The sequence below is a fragment of the Peromyscus eremicus genome, chromosome 6 (assembly GCF_949786415.1).
Source record: "Peromyscus eremicus chromosome 6, PerEre_H2_v1, whole genome shotgun sequence".
NCBI classification, from domain to species: Eukaryota; Metazoa; Chordata; class Mammalia; order Rodentia; family Cricetidae; genus Peromyscus; species Peromyscus eremicus.
Window position 1 is genome coordinate 14,185,548 of NC_081421.1, and position 21,170 is coordinate 14,206,717.

Below are 21,170 nucleotides of genomic sequence, written 5' to 3' on the forward strand. Positions count from 1 at the left end.
TATGAGGCCATAGAAAAAGTCAGTTTTCTCAAAGAGTGACCTCCTACATGTTGATCACTATCCAGTGGAAGATCACACATCCAATAATATTTTGGGTACTACAACTTGGTCTTGAAAGGCATTTTTAAAGAACACAAAATTGGGTGGATAGGGAAGTGGGAGATGGGTGTGGAAAGTGTTGTGGGGGAGAAAATGATCACAACATACTGTAAGAAACTTGAAACTCTCAAAGAACTAATTCAAAAAAAAGACAAAATAAAAATTTGAAGATACTAAGTAATTAATAAGTGCTTTAAGTTAGTGTCTTTAAAATAAAAGGATGGTATTAAAACTTTAATATAAAGTAAACATATACCCATAAGAAATATGTCCTCTAATTGTATGGAGATATCAAGTCTTTAAAGCATTTCATGTCACTCTTTTCTGTGGAAGAGAGAAAAGTACTTTAAGTCAATGACCTGGAGACAGAAATTAAACAAAGCAGGTGAGGGGTTTGAAAGAAAATGGCCCCTATAGGGAGTGAACTATTAGGAGATGTGGCCTTATTGGAGTAGGTGTGGTCTTGTTGGAGGAAGTGTGTCCCTAGGGGTGAGCTTTGAGGTTTCAGATGCTCAAGCTAGGCCCATTGTGGCTCACTGTCTCTTCCTGTGGCCTGTGGATCGAGATGTAGAACTCTCTGCTACCTCTCCAGCACATCTGCCTGTATGCCACTATACTTCTTGCTATGATGATAATGGACTAAATGTCTGAAACTGTAAGCCAGCATGAATTAAATGTATTACTTTATAAGAGTTGCTGTGGCCGGGCAGTGGTGGCCCACACCTTTAATCCCAGCACTTGGGAAGCAGAGGCAGGCAGATCTTTGTGAGTTCAAGGCCAGCCTTGTCTGTAGAGCGAGATCTAGGAAAGGTGCAAAGCTACACAGAGAAACCCTGTCTCGAAAAATCAAAAAAAAAAAAAAAAAAAAAAAAAGAGTTGCTGTGGTCATGGTGTCTCTTCATAGCAATAGAAACCCTAACCAAGACAGCAGGTATAACTTTCAGAACCCAAGAGTTACTACCAGTACTTCAAAATGTGAATTTTGAGTTTCTGCAAACTAGCTCACTGTCAAGGCCACACAGTCACTTAGAGTTTCCAGAGCACAGTAAGACTGCTAGGGATGCCTGTTTGTTGGTAGAGTGCTTGCTTGTTGTGCATGAATCCCTGAATTAAACCCAACATAACATATACTGAAAGACACCCAGCCTCCCCGCCTAACATAGCTTAGCTCGGCTGTTTTTGAATAAAGCCTGAGAGGTACTGAGGAGCTCAGTTAGCCACCTGGCCCCAGAGCGAGGAACTAAAAGGTCAGAAAAAGGTCGGGAAAACACCCTGTACCCTAGACAGAAGCTAGGCGTGGGCGAGCTCGGGGAGAAACCACGAGCTGACCTGGGTTTGAACCTGGCCTGATTCGAATCATCCAATCAGAACTGGCCTCATTTGCATCATCCAATCAAAACCCTGTAACCAGGCTTCTTGCTTCTGTACCCGTGCCCAACCCTATAAAAACCCTCTGCTCCAGCCCGTGGGCGCGCCAGTCCCTTGAGCTTCTTGAGAGACTGTGTCGCCCCGGGTACCCGTGTTCCGGAATAAAGCCTCTTGCTGTTTGCATCTGATTCGTGGTTTCGGTGTGTTCCTTGGGCAAGGGTCGCTCCTGAGGGAAGACTGCCTTCGGGGGGTCTTTCATTACAGGAGTGATGGTGCACAGCTATGATCCCAGCACTCCAGAGGTAGAGGCAGGAGGACTAGGAATTTAACATTATCCCTGAATATACAGTGATTTTGTGGCCAACCTAGGCTACATGAAATTACATGTAAATTACATAAGACCCTGTCATGGAAGAAGAGAATTCTGTGAAATTGGAAGAGCTGGAAACAAAATATCTCACCCCCAGGCAGAGTTCACAGACAGCCACTCCTGGCCTCCAACAACAATGTATCAATGTCTGCAGTTTTGCTCACAGAGCCTCAGCTGTTAGCATTGAGGTAAAGGTTCTGGGAATGGATTCAGTCAAGCTAGCAAACGTGGTTGCAAAATGCTTGGGACCTGCTCTCAGTCTGGTCAGAAGTCAATAGGGGTTAGAGGTCAGGCAAAGAGACAGAGGCACTCCTTCAGCAGCTTGTAGCTATGAAGATGAGAGGTCTATTGTCTCAGCTTTAGCACTAGGCATCTGGGGCTGCTCACAGGCATCGGAATTCCCAAAGCTCAGCTAGATGCTTGCATAGTCAGCTCAGGCCTCTACCCTGGGCAGTCAAAGGGCTGGGTATTTTCTAGCTGCAGGATTTGGAAGCCGCCCCTGTCAAAACCAGCACCTCCAAGGTTGCACTGGGGAAAGTAAACAAAGCTTTGGGAGTCTTGGATCAGGCTTTGTCGCCTCCCCTCCACTTGGCACTTCCCTCCAGCAGTGCAGCCATAGGTGGTCCATGGACTAGTCCTCTCTCTGTAGGGCCTCGGAACAGCCTCCAGCTAGAGACACAACAGGAAAAATGGTAAATACACAAGCCAATGCGTTAGGAGAACTTGCTCTGGTTCTGTGAGTCTAGTTTTCTGAAATTGATGCAGAAGAGTCATCACACCCCCAGAGCGTGAACAAAGTTCCCATGCTTTGCTTTGCTGTGGCATGTCAGTTCTATTTGTATTTTCCATGCAATATTCATATCCACAATTTCCTTGTGGATCATATTCACAGTTTCCTTGTAGATACAAATCTCATTTGTGTGTTTTCCATTACTTGGGGAAAGACATTGTAATTATATCTCTGACCTGCAAATGCTGTCCTTAGTATCAATAAGAGTGTATTTGTGGGTGATTGACACTGTTTCCTGTACAGCTGAGATAGTCTCCAGTGTCTCTAAAAGAATCAGTTTGTTCTTTGATGAAGGCTTTTTAAACAACATTGAAGTACATAGTTTACACAAAATAATATAAATTTTTATGACTGTGTATGAAAGACATTCACCTCAAACAGGTTCACTTTTTTGATTAACTGATTAATTAATTGAAAGTATATGCATGTATGTCTATGCTTGGGAACGTGCATGTGAGTGCAGGTGCCCATAGATGCCACAAGAGAGCATGGATCTTGTGGAGCTGGAGTTCCAGTTAGCTATGGTGTTGGGTATGGTGCACAGGCCCTTTGCAAGAGCAGTATACACTCTTAATCGACAACCTATCTCTACAGTTCCTACTGCACTTAAAAATGTTTCCGTGCAGATTTGAACTCCAGGCCTTCAGTGAGGGTATGACGCTGCACCAGAAATGGGAGGTCTTGAAGCTGGTTGCTCAAAAGCATGTGGAAAGGGTTACTGGGCGACTCTGCCCTGTTGCCCCTGGTCTTTTCCATCAGTGTTTTTACTTCAGCTCTTGGCAGCCCTTCTGAAAGACAAGGGCTGAGTCTTGTCAAACAAATTTTTACTATACTGTATAGATCACGTTTAGGACATTTTTACAAAGCTTTTGTTGATGGTTTTCTTTCTTTGTAACATTTAAAAAACCCTTAGGAACATATTGGTACTTCAGTCAAGTTTATTCTACATAGGTGAAGCCTGAATAAGGCTATACTGATTAAGTAAAGTTTTCTGTTCTCTCTCTCTCTCTCTCTCTCTCTCTCTCTCTCTCTCTCTCTCTCTCTCGCTCTCTCTCTCTCTCTCTCTCTCTCTCTCTGTGTGTGTGTGTGGGTGTGTGTGTGTGTGTGTGTGTGTGTGTGTGTGTGTGTACATGCCCATGAGGCCAGAGATTGATACTTGGTGTCTTCCTCTACCATTCTCCTCCTTGATTCTTGAGACAAGGTCCCTCACTGACCTTGCCGCTCACTGCCCTGAGCTCACTGACTCAGACTAGCTGCCCTTGTGTCTTTGACTTCCCAGCTCATGGATTACATGCACACACCTGACTCCCGCCTTTGTTGTGGGAGTTCTGGGGATCTGAACTCAGATCTGCATGCTTGTACAGCAAGCACTTTATCCAATGAACTCTCTCTTTAGTCCCCGCTTCCATCCGACTTCTTATGTGTTTATTGATCAAGATGTGAAAGGAAGATTGTCCTCTCTTAAGAATCTAATACAGAATATGGAATCCATACATACAATTAAAATACATCCTCTGTGCTTTCTAGAAACTTTTATCAGCATCACCATGCCAGCCTGCCAAGCTGTACCTGTGTGATGTGCTCCTGAAAGTGTGGAGAGGAACTGAGAGGGGCAAGGCCACCACATCACCCCTGACTGCAAGGCACAGCAACCAGGCTGCCATAGTTACCTTCGAGTTCAGTTGCTAGATGGATTTAACTGAAGGTTACTGAAAACAGCTCAAGTTTTGTGCAGGTGTGGTATATATTTGATATCTAGAGAGTAATTTTAGAACGATTTTTACCAATCCAGTAGTGATTTTTTTTCTGAAATTGATATCCTGCCTACTTGCACATTTTTAATAAACGTTAGCTGGTTTGGGTTACAAACACTTTGTAAAATGGTTTCAGTTGCCTACTTACAGCAATGCTTACCTATTCTCATTGAAATGTTTTGAACTTCACGTATTCAAACTATAATAGTATTTATGTCCGAACATTCATTTCTTTTAAAATACTTCTTTATTACTATAGCCTTTAAATTATGATTGCAGAACAGGACTCAGAATGGGATTCACTTAAAATTCCTGTCAAAATTAAGTACATTATTGTGCCAACATTTTTGAAAGAGCACAACATTTGGCTGCAAAAATTCAGAATTGTCTCTTACTCTCTTTTGCCTAAGAAAAATTTGCATTTCATGTGTCAAACCTCTAGAAATTTGGTGACATGAATGTGAGGCAGGCTTGCTGGGCTCTTCTCACCCTCCCCGGTCCCCCACATTTTACTTTTGCCCAGAGCATATCACTGTGGGTGCAATAAGATTCACCATGTAATGCAATTTAAAAATGAAAATGGGGCCTAGAGGCATGGCTAGGTCAGTGAAGAATTTGCTTTGCAAGCAGGGTGACCTGCATTTAATCCCCAGAACATAAGCAAAAAATGCCAGATATGGTGGCACACTCATAATTCTAGTGATGATGAGGTGGAGACAGGAGGACCCCTGGGACTCAGGGGCTGGCCTGCCTAGAAAGCTTTAGGCCAATGGGAAACCCCATTTCAAAGGAAGTGAAGGGTCTTCTTAAGGATGTGAGGTTGCCCTCTAGCCTGCACACATACACATATGAATGTACCATCTCATGCATGAACTCACACACATGTATGAAAATGAAGTTGGTGTATTCAAAACAGATGGATACCATGAAAAGTCACATGGCCATAGCTCATAAAACCCCACGGACTGAAGAGCTGGCATATTATCTAACAGAGAAGCCCTCTTTCCATTGCAAATCCTGCAGCCCTCAGGGCCTTTTGGTATTCAGTGGTGTTAACTATGACATCCGCTCCTAGAGTGTTAGCGCCATTCTCCCTTGTGTCAAAAGCCATATCACTTCTGCATTTGAGCTCAACTATTCTAAAAGCTGTGAGAATGTGAATGTGGCTCGTTACAGGACCAGCGCTATTAATCCAGGGAGAAGCTGCCTGGAGTGCCTCACCTCCAGGTCCCTCTTTCCAGAAGAGCCCTCACATTTCCATCTGCAGTCACTCTCCACAGATACAGAGTTTCACTTCTGATTAGGACTGATCCAAGGGCTGGCAGCAAGGCGGTACCTAGCCCTCACTCCTCTGCAGAAGCCTGGCATGGAGAGCTCAGATCGTGTTTCCATCAGGCCTCAGGTGCACAGGCAGGGTGGTCAGGGGAGGAGATCCTGCAAACCATGTGGAGCCCTGTGGAGCAGAGCCTGTCTGAGCGTAGCTGCAGAGATCCAGATGAGAAACAGGCACAAAGGAGGAGGACACAGAGATTCGGATCACATCCTTGCTCAAGTTTCTCCTTCATTTTCTCTGCACACAGTCAGCTTCTTTATGGTTTGTTCCTTTGTTCATGCACAGGTACTTCTTTTCATTGAGCTTTTAGTTATATGTACATAGAATAGACTCTTGCCCCACGTCCCCAAACTCTGTGTGACCTCCCACCATACACAAATATCTCTCATGGCCACAGCTATTGCTTCTCACCCACTGAGTTTATTGGAACTATCCATTGGAGCCTGGTGGGCTCAAGAGTGGGTTTACAATGAATGGCAGTCAGTAACCCTTCCCAGAGTCTACCGACAGCCAACAGTTGGTCAGTGAAGACTGGACTCCGTGAGCCCCTCCCCCTTCCATGACTGTTGACAGTGTATATTCACTTGTGGAATCAGAGCTATGAAATGTGTATCTGTTGTTTTGTTTATAGTAAATGCTTTGTCCCTTCCAAATGGTTTTGTTGTTGTTGTTGTTTTCTTTCCGACTTTGAAGGTGGCCACCACATTTAATCATCACTCAGCATTTCTCCACCTTCAATGAATGTACAAATCACCTGAAACTTCACTGAGATGCAGATCTCTCTTGGGAGGCCTCAGGGCTGTGATGGAAGCAAACTTCCTGTTCCCAACAAGTTCACAAGTGTGCTGTTGCCAATGTCAGCCAACCTCAAGTTAAAGAGCAAGCAGCTAAATCAACTTTCCAGTTCGTTCTGTAGCTTCTGAGGACACTGTCACTACAATCCACACCACAAGGGATCTTCAAGGTGTTTCTGACTTGCCCTATCCCTTAAGTCCCCAAATTGCTATCCCAATTTCTCAAGGCCTCTTATGCTGTCCTCCCCTTAATACTACACTTTTCAATTTCTTTCTTTGGTTTCTTTTCTTTTAGGCTTATCATTTTCCATGGCCTTCTCCAAATAGCTTCTCAACCCTCCTCCATTCATAGGACCCCTTAACTACATGACAAGCCCAGAAATGCCATCACCCGAGATGAAGACTGCTCATTTTGGGTGGATCTTACGTGCTTCTCCCAGAACCGTGTGGTAAAAGCTTTTATTCCCAAATCCAGGTGCTGTTGGGAGGTGTGGGGGACATAGAGAGGAGGGGGCTGGTGGAGGAGGTTGTCTAGTCATCAGGTACATACCTGTAGAGGGGACAGCAGGACCAAGTCTTTCCCCTGACTCTCTGTTCTACACGTTGGCCAGGTGGTAAGGGGGTTGCAGAACAGGAAAGCAGTGTGATTTTTTCTCCAGTGTGTATCCCCCCCACCTTGGCACGGGCTTACCAACTCCAGCCAAAGAACCACGGCTAAATAAATCTCCAAAACTACGAGCCAAATAAACCTTTGCTCTTTGTAAGTTAATTATATCAGGAATTTGTTATAGTCATGGAAAAATGACTAACAAAGCTACTTTTCATAATTAAGAATGTATTTTGGCTGGTGATTGATATGGTTAAGGGTGAAGCTATTTGTTCTATCTCTGCCAATTTAATAAATTTAAAAATCTTAAGTTAGGTCGACTCTTATTTTAGGACCACAACATATTAGAGCTACAAGACCTAAGAACATCGACACCGAGAACGTATTAGACCCTTAGGACCCTGATTATGAAGGCAAAACAGGGCCATCGTTCACTGGGAGAGTGTGTTAGCAAAATTTAATGGCTTAGTTAAGACACAGCCAGGAATTGTGGGCATGGTCACACCTGTCTGCTTAGAGGAGCAGGTGTTTAAGGGGAGCCTAAAGGAAGCCAGGAAAGAAAGAAAGTAAAGAAGAGAAAACAAAAACAAAGAAAGAAGAAAGAAACGACATGAAAGGGGAACAAAAATAGACTCTTACACAGGACAGTTCTGAGTTCCACCAAAAGCAAACTGCCAAAAAGGGTTTTAGAAATCACTGGATGAGATAAATGAAGTCGTCTTATACATAACCTTCCAGATTACGTTTTTGACAAAAATTTTGAAAAGCTCTTTACCAGAAAGTAGTGAAGAAGTCAGGCTTATTCCAAAACTTACACAGACACCCACTGAGAACACGCGGTGATGCACACCGCAACACAGCACCATGGGAGCAGAGGCTGAAGGCCAAGGCCAGCCTGAGCTCCAGGAGATCCTGCTCACTCGCCACTCCTCTGCAAGCCCTGAATCCACCACATCTGGAACAGATCTGTGAGTTTTAAAGATGAAAAAGAGAAGGAAAAAGTGCTAACACACCAAGGCTGTGTTGCATTGGCAAAGAGCTAGGGAAAATCAGGCAATTTCCTCCAAACTAGTGAAGGACTGAGTATGCCAAAGGCAGAAAGAAGCCTGGCCAGTCTCTTCCCTTTCTTCTTTTCCAGGGACATTCATGGTCCCCACTCAAGACTCATGTGTACCAGTGTGTAGGAAACCATGGAAGAACATCAGGTGGATGGGTCTGTGAAGGAGGTGCTTTCCAGGGTGAACTGTTCTGTGAGATGTTTGATGTGTACCATTGCCTAGACTTGTGCAAGAGGCTCTGGTGTTGTGCCACTCCTGAGCTTTCTATGTTGCTACAAAGTTGCTCAAACAGAACAGGAAAGCAGTGTGATTTTTGATGTCTAAAACGTTGCAATGGTTTTCAGAACATTCTAGTACGTATTCCCTTCTCTGCACTGTGGTCAGAACCCTGCAGGAGTCTGTCATCTCAGTGAGTGACCTGCTTCTCTGGCCCTCTCCTTTGTATGCTGGTCCTTGTCTTCAGTAGAGTATTAACGGTACCCCATATTAGACATTATCTTGCGTCTTGTAATTCTTTCACTGTTTTTTCAATTTTGTTTATCTGCTTTCTTCTTAACACTGAAACCATCAATATAGTTTCTCATCAGACAGACATTCAGTTGTAAGCTGGACACTGACATATTATCTACGATTGGCCCACCTTAGTAACTTTTCAAGTTTTTCTCTTTTCTTCAGACAAAGCACTTGCAAATGTCAGAACTACACTATTGATTCTTGAGTCTACTATATTATTCTCTGCCTCCGAGTTTAAAAGCCATTAATCATGGACTCTACTTACGTATCTTACCACCAAACTCCTAATATTGCCGCCCTGCCTACAGCATATCAGGTATTTAAGAAATGTGCATAAAGAATGAACTATCACATGTATCGTGGAGTAATATGTCTTGATCCTTCTGAGAGGAAACAGGTGACATTTGAGTATTTCTGATTGAGGGGAGATTGGCTCAGCAATTGCATTTAAAGAAACTTTGTCATTAATTATGATGTTACAGTCAGTTCTAGATGTCACACCCAGAAAAAGGGACCCCCAATAAAGGAGTTCCCTCCACCAGATTAGCCTGTGGGCATGTCAGTGGGGCATTTTCTTCATTTCATGATTAATATAGGAAGGCCACTCCCACTGTAGGTGGTTACACCTGTGGGTAGGTGGTCCTGGGCTATATAAGAAGGCAAGGCGAATAAGGCACGTTGAGCAAGCCTGTAAGCAGCATTCCTCCACGGTCCCTGCTTCAGTTCCTGCCTTTGAGTTCCTGCCTGAGTCCCTGACCTTACTTCTCTCAAGGATGGACTGTAACCTGTAAGCAAAACACACTGTTCCCTCCCCTAGTTAGTTATGGTCTATGCTTTATTACTGCAACAGAAAGCAAATTAACTGTCTGGGTACCTGAGGTAATAATATAAACTACCCAGACTTCAGTTACTTCATCAATGGAAAAGAAATCCTAAGCCGATGTTGCAGAGAGTGGTAGATGATTATGAGAAAAATCATTGGGAATACTAATTATTTGATTGGCATTACTATGAAAATCCATAGTGTTAGCATGAAATAGAGCAATGGATTCAAGGAGGCACCAGTAGGAGACAGCAGAATGAGGCATCTCAGTGTGAACTGAAGGGAGCAGTTCCTGGGTAGAACCCTCATACACAGACTTCTCTAACATGTAGCAGGTGCTGTGAACAAAATGACCAGCTCTTACCTCATGAATACAGGTCGGGCTTCCGCTCTATCACGGAGCCACAGTGCGCAGGTGCAAAGTTCACAGAGCCATGGCGCGCTGGTACAAAGTGCCACTCAGTAAACTGTCAGGTCAGGAACTGCCAGTTTGTTCCTGTGCATGCAGGGTAATTCTTCTGGAAAAAAGAACAAATAGCTTTAACTAAGGAAAACTCCTTAAGCTCACAGACACAAAGGACTATTGGAATCGACGAGTCCATAGCACACTCTCACAGACTCCTGCCTCAATCCCTAGGACCAAGTTGCCCTTGGCACAAGCTGCTGACCTTGGTTAGGCGTGTGACCTTCCTGTGACAATCTCTCTCACCTTCCAAGCTTGAGATGCCAGGAAAGTGCTGAATTTCAGCCAATAGCTTTTCCCTTGTAAACTGTGCTAAAAATCTCAGATGCAGTGAAAGTGAGGTAATAGAATATTCAACTTTAGAAATACTAACATGGAAATGCTAATGTTCCCATTTACTACATGCTATGTTCATACAAGAAGCACCTGACTTAATCCTCACCCAATCCTCATGTGTTGAGTAGTATTACAATGTTCTCTTTAAGTGACTCAAAAGCAATGACTTAGAAAGTTTATGTAAGTTACTCTTGCTGACTCTAGCCAGTGTCAATATCTGGATTTGAGGCAGGTCTGATGTGCCCACTGTTGGTTATGCTGTGGCGCCGCCCACAGCAGCCATGCCTGGGGAGGAGAGTGCTGATTGAAGAATCACAGCCATGGTTACCTTTTTAGAGCTTTATTTGTGGGGGGAGAGAAAGAGCGGAAAGAGAAGAAGAGGGGGAGAGAGGACAGTCAGGAGCGGAAAGGAAAGAGAGGAATGCACAGAGGGCCCACCCGCTTTTTAGGCTGGGACGCCATCAAAGGCTGATGACGTAATTAAGGATGGAATCCTTACACCCACCTATAGCCACAGTGCTAGAAATGCAAAAGAGAAGAATGGAAACAAGTTCAGGGACAGGGTGGTCTACACAGAGAGACTTTGTCTCACACAAACAAACAAAAAAGCCAGAAACAGATGACCTGGGTTTAAACTGAGGGGTTTTTTTTGTTTTTTTTCTTTTCTTACCAGTTTTACATCCTGATTTTATTAATTTTACCTTGAATTTACTTACTGTCAAGTTCACTAAGGATTTTGTGTTTTTGTTGTTGTTGTTGTTTAAATATTTATTTTTAATTATGTGTATGCGTGTCTGTGTAGGTGAATGTGAGTGCATGTGCTTACAGAGGCCAGAAGAAGGCACAAGATCCCTTGGAACTGGAGTTACCAGTAGTTGTAACCATGTAGGTTCTTGAAACAAAAGAATGGATATTTAAAATGTTATACATATATAGAATGGAATATTATACATCTATAAAGAAAATGAAATCACAGGATTTGCTTGAAAATGGCTGGATTTGGAAAGAGATTTTTAAATAAGGTTACAATCTTACAAATGAAACATAAAACCCCAGAAAACACTGGACTGGCAGCCATGGGACCTTGCAGCTATATACCACACCAGCCTTTTCTCACCCTCCACTGTTCCTCATCCAGCCATGCCAAACTGTAAGACATCCAGGACTCCCAGGGTTCAGCCTGGTAGACTTCTCTTTTGGACCATACTAACTGATGCTTCCTCCAGGAGGCCCTTCAAGGCACCCTTCCCTCCACAGCACAAATTTCCCCTACCCAGCAGAGCTAGATCAAGCATGGAAGATTGGGGTTCTTCATTATTTCACCCCTATCATTTAAACAGTCTGTCTCACAGCAGGTTCTCATGGAGATGTGTTGTAAGCACAAAGGAATACCCCAGCTGGGAGTGGTGGGCCCTACTCTGTTTCCACAGCAACTTGACCCCGTTTTACATTGCTAATTGGTGACATTTCATGGCCATGTTTTTCAAATGGGTTTTGAAGACTGTCAACAATCCTGAGTTGGTGCTCCATGAGAATATCGAGTAACTAGGACAGTGTCTGGCAGTGGGCCAAGCAGAAACAGCATTTTTCATGTGTTCTACTTTCTGGCAATCTATGTCTCATTTTACTTTTAAGTAATTAACTGAGACATGAACTTAAAAAACGTCTAGATATTCATGCATGCACATACATGCATACCACAAATTATTGATAGCATGGCCACTTGAAAATAATACACCTTATAATCAAGTACATCCTCTGTTCCTCCTTATCCTCTCATATTTACCTTAAACAGGTTAATATGGGTGGATCTGGGAAGTCTGTGCAGTGGCTGGTAAAGGACATGAGAGAAATAATATCCCACAATTCAGATTAGATCTGTATGATTGGCTCTTTCATCTTCTTATACCTTGATATGTGACAATCATAGAGGAAAAAAAAGTGATGGGAAAATTAAAGGATAGGTCCAAACTTCCACACCAGTGACGGTGAAGGACCACACCAGTGTTAGAGAAGGGCCACACCAGTGATGGTGAAGGACCACACCAGTGATGGTGAAGGGCCACACCAGTGATGGTGAAGGGCCACACCAGTGATAGAGAAGGACCACACCAGTGATGGTGAAGGGCCACACCAGTGATAGAGAAGGTCCACACCAATGATGGTGAAGGTCCACACCAGTGATGGTGAAGGACCACACCAGTGATGGAGAAGGTCCACACCAGTGATGGTGAAGAACCACACCAGTGATGGTGAAGGATCACACCAGTGATGGTGAAGGGCCACACCAGTGATGGTGAAGGGCCACACCAGTGATGATGAAGGGCCATACCAGTGATGATGCAGAAGGACCACACCAGTGATGATGCAGAAGAACCACACCAGTGGTAGAGAAGGTCCACACCAGTGATGGTGAAGGATCACACCAGTGATGGTGAAGGGCCACACCAGTGATGGTGAAGGGCCACACCAGTGATGGTGAAGGGCCACACCAGTGATGATGAAGGGCCACACCAGTGATGATGCAGAAGGACCACACCAGTGATGATGCAGAAGAACCACACCAGTGGTAGAGAAGGTCCACACCAGTGATGGTGAAGGATCACACCAGTGATGGTGAAGGGCCACACCAGTGATGATGCAGAAGGACCACACCAGTGATGATGCAGAAGGACCACACCAGTGAGGATGCAGAAGGACCACACCAGTGAGGATGCAGAAGGGCCACACCAGTGATAGAGAAGGTCCACACCAGTGATGGTGAAGGATCACACCAGTGATGGTGAAGGGCCACACCAGTGATGATGCAGAAGGACCACACCAGTGATGCTGCAGAAGGACCACACCAGTGTTGTAGAGAAACCAACTAGAGCTGATGATGAAAGCCTAGCTCATGCTCTCTCCAGTGGAGAACAATGACCTTCCCCAAACATCTTGCTTGACTACCAATAGCTTCCCTTCATGTGGAACAGAGGACTTTAATGCTCATTCTAGAAACTACCCAGAACTACGCTAACACTACGGACAACCCAAACTGCTTGTGCCTGAAGACCATCTGAGCCACTTCCTTCAAAGTCCTTACTTGGCCTTTTCATTAGTAATGAAATAATGTGCCTTATTATTTACTTTATTATTTTTGTTTTTCATTTCATTTACCTTGTTGTCATGCTGGAAATAAAACTCAGAGCCTCTGCACATGCTAGTAAAGCAATCTGGCAAAACGCATATATACCTAGAGTATTGGTCCACTGCTGTGTCTACTCATGCTTACTCAAGCCTCTGCCTTGAGCAGTGTGCCTGAAACCAAATCAAACTTTCAGTTTACACACACACACACACACACACACACACACACACACACACTGAATTTTCATACTCCCCACAAGAAACTCCCAGCTTTTTATGAAGTCATGCTTCCCATGATCAAGGTAGGCAGTGCACCCATTTCTGTCTAATCTACAGGTGAACTTCTCATGCTACAGTGGCTCTGAGAACTGCCTGGACTTCTTTAATGAATCACTGAACTATGTAGATTGGCTGACTGAATACTTCTTTTCTTTGGTAAATGAATTTCCTAGACATTTTTGTGTATGCGTTCTGAATTCACAAATTTATATCTCTAATACTTTGTTTTATTCTGATGGTTGCACTTAAATATGGAATGATTATGAGGAGTGAACAAGCTATAAGCAATCTTAGCAATTTTATCTTCCTGTACACATGTCTAACTTGCAGCAAGGATTATAAAGCTGGATGTGCACCCCAAGAATGAGCTGCTGTTACTCCAGCATGCTGCGTGAGATGTCCTGGTATTCTAGCTGAAGAGTAAGTGCATGGTTCACAGCTTAATTGCTACATTAGTCATCAGAGGGGAAGAAGGTTGGGCGTACATAATAGGTTTGTTCTTTGTAAGGTGGCATTCTCTTTCCTATAAATCTCTGACCTCCTGTGGATGCTTCAAACAAAAATTACCATCATTTAAATTTCCATATGCTGCTAACAGGAAGATACACAGGACGGTTTAAATTACATTTAAGCACAATCATCAGCTTAGGAAATGAAAATTCTGAAAAAATAATTATTGCTATTATAGTATTACTGCATTTTAATAATGCAAACAAAAGCCTTCACTTATACTTGGATGGTCTTGGAAAGATCCATTCTGGATCTGGAGTGTAGCTCTGCTAAAGATCACTTGACCAAGACACAGAAAGCCCTGCAGTCCATTCCCAGCAACCCCTATTCAAAAAAAAAAAAAAAAAAAAAAAAAAAAAAAAAAAACCTAATTCTAGGTGAATTTATGAGCAGCTACTGGACTCACGTAAATCGGCAGAAAATGACAGAACAATTGGGGTTGGAGAGATGGCTCAGGAGTTAATTCGCCCACGCTCCTCTTCTACAGAATCCCAGTTCAGTTCTTAGGGCCAATATGCAGCCCGTCACAACTGCCTGTAACTCTAGCTCCAGAGGATTTGATGTCCTCCAGTGGCTTCCTAGGGTACCTGTACATGAGAAACACACACACACACACACACACACACACACACACACACACACACACACACAGAAAGAGACAGAGACAGAGATGGACAGACAAAGAGAAAGAGAGAATTTTTCAAAAACTTAGTGAAGTAGTAATAACTTTACAGATGGCTCCTATGGAGTTACAAAGAAGGCATAGGAATTCACAGATAGACTTTACAGATGCCAGTCTGGTTGGTCTTGGTACCAGCAGGTGTTACCTCCAAGAGTTCACACTCTCTGAGGTAGATGCTAGCTTGTATCATCCACCTAACCCCATTGGAGTCAAGGATTCACTTCCTGAGGCCATGAATTATGATACTACACAAATGCCCTCAGCACAGATATCCTCTCAGAGACTACTGAAACTGTAGAAATTGCCCCTCTAGGTGTTCGTGCCTCCTTATAGGGGCAGACTGTATTGAATGCCAGGCCATGGTAGGGAGATATGGGCACCACACCATTCAGCTCCTCCTGGGAGCACTCTGCGAGACCCAGGATCCTATCTATGTCCTCTAGGCTTCTTTGATGGGGTGCCCCATAGCTCCCAGAATCTTCCACAGAGCCTGCGTCCTTCCCTACCCTCCCACAGGTATCGATCTAAATGGACTTCTTAATCAATTCCAGACTCACAGATTTCCATGACAAAATTCTGGGAAGTCCAATCTATGATAGTGTGTATTTCCTCTGTGTGAAACAAGGGTAAGATTCTGGAACTAAAAGTGGAAAACTGAAAACATTTATGAAGAAGAAAATGCCCTTCAAAGTTTAAATTGTGGTCAGTTTTATTACTCATTTTACTCAGGTATTTCCCTAAACCGAGAGGTCTCATCAGCCCCAACTCACTTAATAGAATTCCAATAGTTATGCTAATGAGAACACACAAAGCTGCTTTCCTCCCTTCTCTGGGAAAGACACTTCTCTGGCCGGACTGAAGCTCTCATGTCCTCTGGGTGTGTATGGTCCAGTGTTTCTCCTGCTAATGAGTTTGTTCTCCAAACACAGGAGTGTTTGTTTTGTATCAGTTGACGTGCAGAGCACAGCTCTTGCCGCGGGCTGTTTAACAGAGTTTCAGTACTGTGGAGTTCGAACTCAGCGGTAAGGCCCTGCAGCGTGTGGTCTGGGAAAGGCTGTTACCCTCTGCTTTTTAAATAAGCTGTCTGAAATACAGCCCCAGTGTCCTTTGCTAGATGTGGTTGTCTGCCCTGAGGCCAGGTCAGTCTTTCAGCAATGTTCCTGCCTGCTCTTCCTGATGCCCGCTGGCCTCTGGAGGACACATAACTGAATGCATTCTTTTTCTTGTGTGTTCTCCTGCCTAAAGACATGCAACTTTAAAAATACATGGTGCAGATCTTCCACTGATACTTAGAGGTCATCCCAGCTCCTCTCATGTGAATGATTGCAAGTTCACTGAAGTGGGTAATTAGAGAAATCTATTGCTCTGTATCCATAGCTATTTGCTATTGTTTAATGAGGAAATGGAAACAAATATCTCTGAAACCTCAATTAATATAACGTGAATCACTTAAAGCTTGGGTATTTTTACTAGAAATAAATCCTGGCACTTAAAAGAATCTTTAAAAATGTTTTGTATAGCAAGTAGGCAAGGTAGTTCCATACAGCAGCCATTAAGTCAGCTACTCCCAGAGGGGAGTGAAGGCCTCAAGGGACTGTGAGCTTCAACTCCATGGATGGAGCTCTCTCTCTTTCTCTCTCTCTCTCTCTCTCTCTCTCTCTCTCTAACACACACACACACACACACACACACACACGTACACACACACACAGAGGGACAGAGACGGAGGAAATAGTGGAGGGAGAAAGAGAACCTATGGCAAGCTGATCTAAAACAATCAGCTATGCCCAGTTATCATGATTTTCAGGACAGCATTTAACATGTTAATATAGATTTTGTACAAAGGAAAAAAGGAGGAAAAGTCCCAAATATAGTTCAGACATATGCCTTGCTCAATACTAAGATATTACATGATAGTCACAGTAAGCAGGACAATGTGACATCAACACATACATATGACAGCATGGGAATGATCAGTTAACCATAGAAAGTACATCATGAAATAGAGGCTAAAGGATGGATTGCATAGTAAGCACTGTGTTCCAATTTTACATGTAAGGGGAAGGTGCTTTCTGCTCATCACTACCAACTGAAAGGATAACAGCACTGGTGGCTGGCACTGGTTACCGCATAGAAAGGTCACGATCACAACAGAACCTAGTGGTACCTTTTAGAGCTTTATTAGGAAAAGGGGAGAGATAGAGAGAGCCAGGCCTGGCGGAGAGGAAACACAGATAGAGAGGTGCAGACCTGTGCACACAGGCCCACATGCAGAGATCACAAGATCACGACTATGTGACCACATAACCATGGGGCATGGGTCACACAGGATGTATGACCCAGAAATGACTAGGCAGACATGATTAAGTGTCCCACTGGGCACGTACAACCATGGGGCGTGGTTGGAATTCCTATCACCAACTACCAACAAATAACAATTAGATCCATTAAGGACTTGCACAGCAAAGGCAAACACCTCAGACATCACCTGGCAATGCAGGAGATCAGCTTTAATGGGAAAAGGTTTCTTACATAGAACCCACAATATATATCCTTAAGAGTAATTAATTTGACTGCATTAAAATGAATTGTGTCGGGCCTGGAGAGATGGCTCAGAGGTTGAGAGCACTGACTGCTCTTCCAGAGGTCCTGAGTTCAACTCCCAGCAACCACATGGTGGCTCACAACCATTCGTAATGAGATCTGGTGCCTTTGTCTGGCCTGCAGACATACATGCTGGCAGAATACTGTATACATAATAAATAAATAAATCTTAAAAAAATCAATTGTGTCTGTATAACGTAAGAGTGAGAGTGTAAAGATGAGCCCTTGTACTATGAGGAACCAAGAATTAATATTCAGAATTATTATCCATCCTGCATATGGAATGTAAGTAATTGGGCAAATGAATTAACCAAACATCTTCCAAAAGAGAAGACAAGTGTCTCTGAGTTATTGGTAGGAGTATGTATAATCTGCTACAGTTATGTCACTAAAGAGTTTGGCATACACTCATAAGGTACATCATAAGTTTATAGTATGTTCCTCATTTACATTTCTAGAGATATATGCAGAAAATTATTATGCATCTGTTTACCCCTCTAATTGGTGGTGTGAACTTGGGAGAGTGGGGCCTAAAAATGAGGCAGACTAAAGTCTCATACAATAAACTGCTGTGGAATGTCATTCTGTATGCTGTGAATATGTGTTGCTCTGACTGGTTGATAAATAAAATGCTGATTAGACAGTAGCCGGGCAGGAAGTATAGGAGGGATAAGCAGATAAGGAGAATTCTGGAAGGCTAAGTCAGGAGTCACCAGCCAGACACAGAGGAAGCAAGATGACAAGGCAGAACTGAGAAAAGGTAACAAGCCATGTGGCTAAACTTAGATAAGAATTATGGGTTAATTTAAGTGTAAGAGCTAGTCAGTAATAAGCCTGAGCTAATGGCCATACATTTCCTAATTAATATAAGCCTCTGTGTGTTTATTTGGGTCTGAGTGGCTGCAGACCGGGCAGGACACAGCAAAACTTCCAACTATAATAGACAACTTTATTCAGAGCATCAGACAATTTATACTCTAAGGGTAAAGAGGAGTCAAGTGAGTAAGACGTACAATCTCAAGGGAAAGCCACAGGTGGCAAAAAACATGTCTTTCCATAGAGACAAACAAATAAATAACAATAGCCAGTTGTAATGATAACTTACAGTGAACTCACCTCTATCTACTACACCTGGGAAGGGCACAAAAGCACATTCCAAGAACAATTCCATGTTTTTGAAGAAACTGAGATAAAAGACTCTTGTCTTGTTTTTTTGGAGTTTTCTCACAAGCACTCAGAATTCCCCTCACAAGGCTCCATTTTTGGTCTGTGTCTGACAAGTATCCATGTTTAGAAGAATTCATAATAATATATATAAATTCCATTTTATTAGAAAGGTGACTGTCCAGACATCTGTCAAGAAGACAATGGGTAAGTAAGTGATTCTGAAGCCTTCCAACCAAATCCCAAATGATTCACATTCATGCACTGAAAATAATTATTTCTGAAAACCAAAACTACTTGAAGCAACATAATCACCAAACGTAGACCAAATATTTCTTTCATGTATAATTCAAAATTGATCAAAGTAAACCATTAGATTTTCAAGGAAATATATTTATAGAGTAAAATTGCAGAGAATGTAAGTCTAGTTCAACATCTAAGACACAGAACTTACAAGAAGGCAAGGAGGATGTAGAATTTCAGTCATGGTAAGTGTTAGCTTTCACTGTCAGGCCACTTGGAACCTTTGTAATATTGTATGTGAAATTTCACATGCATCCCCAATTTGTGTAAAGTATGTTTCATCAAAAGTCAGATGAGAATTAGTATGTATTTGACATCTAAGTGATTGATTTTCCTGATTGTAGACTGAATGATAGAGTTGGAGTCTCTCTAAAGTGGTTTTGTAAGGTTTTTTTTTGTTTTTTTTTTTTGTTTTTTTTGTTTTTTTTTTTCCAAAGGGATTGTTTTGCAGACATGTCCAAAGAAACTTAATTGTGCTCTCCGAGGTTCTGTACTTAGAGGAAGTAATTTTACACTCGTGTTCTCTCCCTTTGGTGTCTAATATGGCCATGCAGAGAAACACTTCATAAACTCTGCTTTGCGCACTGTGGCATCTTCCTTCTATTATTTCATCCCTCCTCCTTCTCTTCCTCTTTCTTCCCCAGGTAGTACTTATGAAAAATAAATTTGACTCTGCTCTAAGTGAAAATCCTCCTAGAGGTTGAAGCTAGAATGCTTTGAGTTTCCCGCTTGTGTATGCCAAGGATAGTTCTCCAAATTTGGCAGAAGGAGGAAGAGTGCTTAGCTACCAAATGATTTCCCAGTTGGGTTACAGGAGAGGCATCGTGGTTATCATCAGTAACCTGAAATATGGACAGCAGAGGAGAAATGGTTCTGTGAATAAAAGGAGCATGAGAGACTGAGCAGATTCTAAGTGGGTGAAGTAGTTGCTGAAGACCACGGTCAGACGCACTGGAACCCAAACAAAAAAGCAGTGGTCCATGTTTGTAACTATGTCATTGGACAGGTAAATACAGGAGCTCACTGGCCGTCCAAATTTGCTTACTTGGTGGGCTCCAGGCCAGTGAGAGACTCTATCCCAAAAAACAAGGCAGAGGGCTCCTGAGGAACCACACCTGAAGATGTTCTCTGGCCCCATCATGAACTTGAACACATATCACACCCACACACACCTGTATACAAATGCAGATGAACACATGTATTGCACACAAGCATGCTTACACAGAAAGAGGTACAACATGACAGGAAGATATTCCTAACAAAAGATCGGTGTTACTGTATAATTTTAGCCTGGAAATAGTTAAAATCCTCTAAACCTCATTTTTATTTCTTTGGTCTTCTTTGTGTGTGTGTGTGTGTGTGTGTGTGTGTGTGTGTGTGTGTGCATATGTGTGGTGTGTATAAATGTGCCTTGGTGTACAGGTAGAGGCCAGAGAACAACTTTGTACAATCAGTTATCTTCTTCCATGTGAGTCCTGGGAAGGAAATTCAAGCTATTGGGCTTGGGGAAAGTGGCAATCTCATCAACTCAAAATCTTTATCATTTGGGGAGGGAACATTTAATATTTTAATATCTTGTCTAAATAAGTAAGATATTAAGAAGCAGATAAAAAAGAAACCACACCAGTTGCTCTCAGTCTGTTTGTTGCGCTGGCCTGAGGTGCAAATAATCTTATGCAAGCTTTCCTACTCATTTTCTTCTTTACCTACAGCATGACCCAGGGGCAGATCTAGTTCTTAGACAAAAACTTAGACAAACACTGGCAGGCCAGATTACCTGGAGATCTTCCCAGACAAGCACCCAAAAGTCACTTGATATCTGAAGAGGAATGGAGGAGCCTTAATGTCCAGCAGAGCCTAGGATGGGTTCATCACATGATTCAGAAGCCAGAAGCATGCACTCTTCTGTTCAGAAAACTGCAACAAAAATACAATCCATCTCGACCTAGTCATGAGGCTAAGACAAGTAGATGATAACAAATGATGTCATATTGGTGGGAACACTGAGAGCACACTCACAAATATATAGTTTACATATGTATATATATATATATATATGTGTGTGTGTGTATATACAATATATGCATGTAATAACATATATACTTGTAACAATAATTAATTTAAAAAGAGACTAAGTTTGACTTTTTTTTTCAGGAGGTTGAAAGAGAACAGAGAAGTCTATATGGGAGGGTTT

The 21,170-nt window shown here is 42.8% G+C and overlaps 1 long non-coding RNA gene across 2 annotated transcripts; it reads right to left on the minus strand.

Moving 5' to 3' along the window:
- Positions 1–1,732: 1,732 nt before the first annotated feature.
- LOC131912362 (uncharacterized) lies at positions 1,733–20,899 on the minus strand. Of its 2 annotated transcripts, none has more exons than XR_009379609.1 (4): positions 20,754–20,899; positions 18,626–18,862; positions 9,874–10,027; positions 1,733–2,506 (listed from the first exon to the last, which is right to left on the minus strand). It is a non-coding gene; the product is annotated as an uncharacterized LOC131912362 (long non-coding RNA). The 2 variants fall into 2 exon arrangements; XR_009379608.1 differs by lacking the exon at positions 1,733–2,506 and adding an exon at positions 6,160–6,580.
- Positions 20,900–21,170: the final 271 nt, after the last annotated feature.